The sequence below is a fragment of the Pinus tabuliformis genome, chromosome 3_1, assembly GCF_031772625.1.
Source record: "Pinus tabuliformis cultivar Carrire ecotype Pingquan chromosome 3_1, CPIR1, whole genome shotgun sequence".
Classification (NCBI taxonomy): domain Eukaryota; kingdom Viridiplantae; phylum Streptophyta; class Pinopsida; order Pinales; family Pinaceae; genus Pinus; species Pinus tabuliformis.
This window is the reverse complement of record NC_142301.1, coordinates 879,714,173-879,721,487: the sequence shown is the minus strand read 5'-3', so window position 1 is coordinate 879,721,487 and position 7,315 is coordinate 879,714,173.

Below are 7,315 nucleotides of genomic sequence, written 5' to 3'. Positions count from 1 at the left end.
GCTCTTTCTCGTTGTGGACCCGTCTTGACCCACTCACTAGCGTTATACCGACAGGGTCTGGACTATTCTAGTTTGGAGCCTCAACTCATGGTTGGGACTAACCACCCTAATCCATGGCTAATTGTAACCTTTAAGGATTACTCATTTGACCCTCTTGTGGTCTACCCAACCCTTATTGTCACAATTTAATAACATTTTGTTTCGTATCAACATATATATGTATATATATAGTTACATACATCATCGTCCTATTTTATTCTTTGATCCATTATAAATTTTAATGTCTCTTATGCCAAAATTATATACACAAAAAAACAATATCGACAACATAAAAAGCCATTACCCTTGTAATGTGTGATGTCTATTAACCACCTTTCTTTAGCAATGAATGTATTACAGGGTTTTCTTCTTGCTTACACTAAAAAATTTATGTATCATTCAAATTCACATTGTTTACAGAAAACATATTAGTCGAATACATGTTGTTTACTAAAACCATATCAGTTGGATACACACTGTTAAAAAATGAAACCATTTTAGTTATGGAATAAAAATTATATGTATATGTTACTCAAGTTCATCTAGGAATTCAATTGGGTAAAGACCTTTCCACCCAACCAATGAGAACGAAAATTATGTCTAATTCTTCCCCCGAGCCTTTCAAACCCAAAACAAACAATTCATCAATGAGTAATACAACATTAGTTCATAGGCATCAAAACCACACACTCCAGCCTAGAACTTATAGAGTTTCATCTATCTTGGAGTTTTCCACTAGCTCGATTCCAACTCAAGAAATACTCGTAAGGCAGTTTCCTTCCTCATCTTCGCAATGTCATGTTCATATTTACATACTTCCTTCTTCTCTCTCTTAAAGTGTCTTCAGCCTTTTTCCTAATTTTTGCTAGCCCCCTTGGTTTCCCACTGAGATGTTTTTATCTCTAGGGAATGAGAGAAGATAATTGTCTCTAATTGTCTAGGAGTTGAAGATTCGTTTAGGGTATTTCTCATGAATTCCAAGACTCATCATAATTTTCTATTAAACAAAAATATTTAACAAACTTTAAAGCATTAAAGTTTCACTAGGCTTTTCACTAAGCCCATAGGTTATTAGGTCTGTAGTAAAAGTAAATGAAAATAAACAAACATATGTCTATAACAACTAGGGGTTTTAAAATAGGCCATGGTGTTGTCACAAATTATATTTACATATAGGGTAAAGTGGGGGAAAATCTCCAAGGTTAAGCTTTTTTACATGTTTGAAAGCAGATTTTCAGAGATGCTCATATTGTACAGACTTCTCAAGTTGAACTATGTAAGTAGGTTGAAATGTCCTGGAATAGAAACTCTCTTGGTCCTCAGGGACAAAAAGAAGATTTTTAAATAATGATGTGAGATTGCCAAGGAAAATATATAAAAAATGGAAAAGAATAATGAGAGAAACAAAATTTCTTAAACCATGGTGAAAGTTACCCATTAGTGTGTGTGTGTGTGTGTAATTACCTAAAATAAATAAGGTAAAGGGCTAAGAAGTAAATTATAACAATTAAATTAGTAAATTATCTTAAGAAAAAGTAAATTAAATTATCTAATTGGTTTAAATAAAAAAGGAAATTAAATTAGAATACACTAGAGAGGGGAGATAGTAACTAAAGATTAAATAAGGTTTGAAAAGTACAAAAAGATTTAGGATAAAAATTAAAAAAAATTAGAAAATAAACAAAGGAAAATAATGGAAAGAAATAAATAGAAAATTATAAAGAAGGAGCATTGGATAGAGAATACAGAGAAAAAATAAAAAAATAAGAGAAGAAAGGGGAAGATTTGTGAAGGAGGGCAAAGAGTATCACGAGATTAGAAAAAAATGTATCTTTTGGAAAAAGGAACCCAACATAGAAGATGAAAAATTAGATATAGGAATAAAATGAAAAATTGATAAAAGACAAAGAGAGATTTAAGGGAAAAGAGAAAAAGAGAGATATAGAAAGAAAACAAACTTTTTTTTCCCTTAGGATGACAAGTGTCTAGCCAAAATGTCTAAAGTTTCACCCTATTAACACAAATTATCTCTAGAAGTTTATCTACAATCATGTTACATGTTTTCACAGCAGCTTGCCTTGCTTCATCAAGTTCAGAAGCTTCAATGTTTTGCTTGCATAAAGGCAGCCTGTTGATCATAGCTCGATGCATTCCCCTCATAGGCTGATCACCCAGACTTGGTCAAGTTTCAGGTTGAGAAAATCCCCCAAGAAATTGCACAATTCTAGAGGGAAACCAACCTTCCCTCTAGAAATTACACAATCTTGACTGGAAGCCTACTGGGCTCCATAATTGTGCAATTAGGGCAGTCAACACTCACAGTGAAAATTGTGCAATTTTCTCCAAAAGGGCTGCTCAGCCCAAAATTTGTGAAAATTTAGGTAGCAAACAGCTACTCTGCCCTGAAACTGTGCAAATATCCTAGGCACCCAACCCAACTCCCAGCCAAAAATGCACATTTTCTCCCAGCAGTTGAGCAGCCTCTTGCATGTGCAGCTAAGTTGACCAATTCCCTCTGGAACAGAGCAACGTTGACTTGCATGCATGGGCTACTTCTCCCAAGGTAGCATGCAAAGGAATCCCTTGTTTCAGGGATCTACTTTTGGCAGTTGGAGGTTGCATGTAAGTATCATTTCATAAACCTCCCACTAAGTGTCACTTTCCCTAGATTTGTGGCATGCACATCACAACCTCGATGCTATCAAAACTCATCAACCGGACACCGTGGAGCTCATTCTTCACATAAAACTTGTAACATTAACATCCCACATCACATCTAGGAGTTATCGGCATATTCAGCTCAGTTGTTTTGGCGTAAGCCCGATTTCCATGACTTGTGTTGAATTTTTCACGCTTTTTGCATTTCACTCCATAGGAACACTGTCTACTTGATTTCAGTGAATTCTTGTTGTCATTTTGATACATACTATGTTGTAATAACACTGTTTCAGTTTTCGTTGCTATCTCACTGTTGTCGCATGCATGAAACTATTTTTCACGAACAGTCACCAATTGGACAACTTGCTTCACCCACATGCCCGTTGATCTGTTTACTGAATATTTCAATCAATGTGTACATGCATGATCAAGCAATTCTACTTTCACTTAGTGCTTCCATGCATTCACTTCCACATTTTTTTTCAGTTTCCCAGTGGCGAGTCTGGGCACCCTTGGCCCAGAATCTACCTCACTAAGATGGCATTATGTAATCCTGAGAGGGAAGGCTCTGTCTACCTCCCAGGAAATGCGCATTTTTCCTAGTGACTATCCTCTAGGACTGATTTGCACATTTCTGAGGGACAGTGACTATTGGCCCAGAAAATTATGCAATGTAGTCACTCAGCCTACAGCCATTGCCAGTTGAGATTGTGCATTGCGCAATTCCAGCAGTCAACAACCAGACTGGACTGTGCAATGCATAGTTCTAATAGTCATTCAGTCTCCCAGTAGCCTAGACTGTGCCTTGCACAGTCTTCGCAGTCAGTCTCCCAACCTCCCAACCGAAAATGCACAACCTTCATGAGCAGTCACACAGGTATGTCACAAGTCAGTTATCAAGTTCATTTTGGTTTTCGACTGACATAATGCTTGCCATGAGCATTTCAATGTATCCAGGTATTTTAGGTGTTCATCTACCTCTTAGTAGTGTAATTACAATGGTTTCCAAGAGAGCATAGTCGAAGACACCATTCAAAACACACTTAGAGATGCAGTCGATCAAATGTCTATGAGCTTGCCTACTCACAAAGATATCAAGTTGTTCGTAGACAAGGAAATCAAGATATGATAGCAGAAGCATCAGAGCGAGTAGCATCATGAACAATAGATGAAGGCAGAATACCAAATGCAACGAATTCAAAGAACACAATGAACACAATGAACACAACGAACACAACGAATGGTACAAATGGAACAAATGAAAGAGGAAGGTTGTTGACAACACAGAGTCGGAAAAATGTTGCAAGCTCAAGCAGATGCACTGATGATGAAAGAAAATTTGGAGACTCAGACTATGAGGTAATGACACAACATGAAGATCACGTGAAGATAAAGAATTGAACAAAGAAGGAGTTGCATGAGTTGAAGCAATAACTTAGGGAAGAACATGAAGCTGCACAGACAAACGAATGAGTTGAAGCAGTAACATGAACAACAATGGGTGGAACATGCACTCACGGATGAAACTATGCCCGTACATGTTAAAGATTCATCCCAGCAGCTGGCATGGAGCAGACATGGTGAGCAATGTTGTTGATCTCATGTAAGGGATTCAATAGCTTGCATGTCATTGTGTGCACGCATTCGATCCAACCCATTCAACACACTCACCAAGGCGAAGAAAAGAAGCAAGTCCAACTGGAGATGAACATGTACTTCGGCAAGTTGATGTGCATGAACACTAGCACACACTTGAAGATCAGCACAAACACTATGCATCAGTGCGTTTCCAGTTCAACCGCACCAAAGAAGACCATACACATTTTAGTAGATGAGTTGGATGAAGGAGTTGAACCAATGCACCAAGAGTTTGCTTCAGCAAGATGTCACCATGGGGTGTGTTGAGCCTCAAAATTACTCTTTCCCTAGAAACTCTTCTCATTCCTTTTCTTTGTTTTTCCATAAGAAAGATACATTCTCATCACCAATGACCGGTATATACTATCTTGAGGAGGAGATTTAGTGATTTACATATTATGCTTTTATGTTTTGTTGTTTGAATAAATTTTTGTATATTAGCTATGGAACGCAGCCTATTTTGCAGCTAATCGACTATTCCACAGCTACCTTCATGCTCTAACAGGTTCTAGGTGTCAGAAGGAGAAACTAGCTACATGGGCATCTTGGAAATCATCGTTACATGGACCCTGTCCTATTCACTTAGCCTAGGTCGACAAATAAGATGGCATAAGACTACGGTCAATGGATAAGTCAAACACAGAGACCAAAGGTAACAGGACCCTATTTCATGGTTAATTAACACGTTTCACAGTGATGGGAAGTGTTATCCGAAACAACCACCTATACCTACGGACTCCAGTAGCCACCTGTACAACCAAATCCAACAACCACCGTGTCTTGGATTTATGTCTCCAACAGCTGAGGAAGAAATTCTGCATATCTGTCTTCTACGTGTTTGACTGTGGCATGTTTTTCTCCACAAATAGTTACATGGTTTTTCTTATAAATACCTATGTAAAGGACTGTAGGAGTTAGTAGTGATAGTAATAGTTTTATTGTGGAATCGAAGTTCTAAACTCTGTAATTTTTGGGCAATTTGTGTCCCTATTTTTAATATGAAGACCACATGTTTTCTGAAAATCTGAAGGAGTTTCCTTGGAGTTGATTGAGCAAGCATAGCCTAATCAGTTGCAGAGGGCCCTTGCATTGAAGAAGGTTTCATTTCATTTTATTTTTCTTCTTCTTGTTAACTATAAATTCATCATTTTCTTTCACAGTGTTTATAGTCATTTTCTTACTGACAATGTTTATAATCAATTTCCATCATTTTCTTATTAACAGTGTTCATAATTTAGAGTAGCTTCCATTTTCTTGATCTCTTTTTAGTTTTTATCAGTAGTTAGAATATGAAACTCAGTAATGTAATCTAGTTTACTTCATTCACTGTTTTGCTAGTTTAAGTTCTCAATTAGACTAATTAGTGCCATTTACTGTTTTTGCCATTTTATTTTTAGTTTACCCACTCATGGTGTTAATGAATGTTAATGAAAAACCAGATGGTGTGCTAGAAGATATTTCAGTGTCCTTAGATTATTGGGAATATCTTGTTGATTTCATGTTCTTAACTCCCAAGAATAATCTAGGAGGACATCCACTCATATTAGGAAGACCTTGGTTGGCCACAACTGATGCTTTTATTAGTTGTAGATTTGGTGACATGTATATTTCTGATGGTAATTCAATAAAGAAATTTTCTTTATATCCTCTAGCAAAAGAAATCACAGAAATATATGAAAAAGAATGGATTGATGATGACGATGATATTCAACCTCTCTTTACTATTTCAGATATTAGTGAAGATAGTAAAATTTTAAATACATTGGAAAATTTTGAATCATCTTCAGAATATGACCATGAACAATTTCAAGAAAAATCTAATGTTGAATATTTTTCATCTAGGCAGATGTCTCTCTATTCTATGGAAGAGTTTGGTAGCTCTACAATTGAAATTTTTCCAGGTAGGACATTGAACATAAACAAAAACTTGGAGAAACTACAACAAGAAGAGCTAATCAAAACATTACAAAAACATTTTGCTGCATTTGCATGGGAATACACCGACATGAAAGGCATTGAACCTAAGACTTTTATCCATCACATCTACATTGAGGAAAATAGTAGACCTATCAGACAACCTCAAAGAAGGATGAATCCAAATCTTAGGGAGATTGTGAGAGAAGAGCTTCAAAAATTACTAAATGTAAACTTCATTTACCCAATTTTAGATAGCCAATGAGTTTCTCCTTTGGTAATTGTGCCTAAAAAGAATGGTAAATGGAGGGTGTGCATTGACTATCGAGAACTGAATAAAGGAATCCTTAAAGATCATTTCCCTTTGCCTTTTATAGATCGAGTGTTAGGTACGTTAGCAAGTAAGAAGTATTTCCCATTCTTGGATGGTTTTAGTGGTTATAATCAAATTCAGGTAGCACCTGAAGATCAGGATAAGACCACATTTACTTGTCCATGGGGAACTTATGCCTACTGAGTACTTCCTTTTGGCTTTTGTAATGCACCTGCAACATTCCAAAGAGCAGTACTGGGAATTTTTTTCCTGATATAATACATGATTGTGTAGAGGTATATATGGATGAGTTTACAGTCTATGGAAATACATTTGAAGAAGCTTAGGAAAATTTGGAAAAAGTTCTTAAAATATGTAAGGAAACAAACCTTTCACTAAGCCATGAAAAATGTCTTATGATGTTCATAGAAGGTATTGTTTTGGGAAATCACATTTCAGGAGATGGGATTAGAGTTGACAAATCTAAAGTTGAAATCATCTCGAAATTATCAATTCCAAATGCCAAAAGGATGTTAGAAGTTTTATGGGATTTACAGGGTACTATAGAAGATTTATAGAAAGCTGCACTAAAATATCATCCCCACTCTTCCAATTGCTTACCAAATATTGTGAATTCAATTGGAATTCAGATTGCCAATTGGCATTTGAAACCTTGAAAACAAAAATTTCTTAAGCACCCATTTTAAGAGGTCCAAATTGGAAACTCCCTTTCCATATTTCAATAGATGCTTC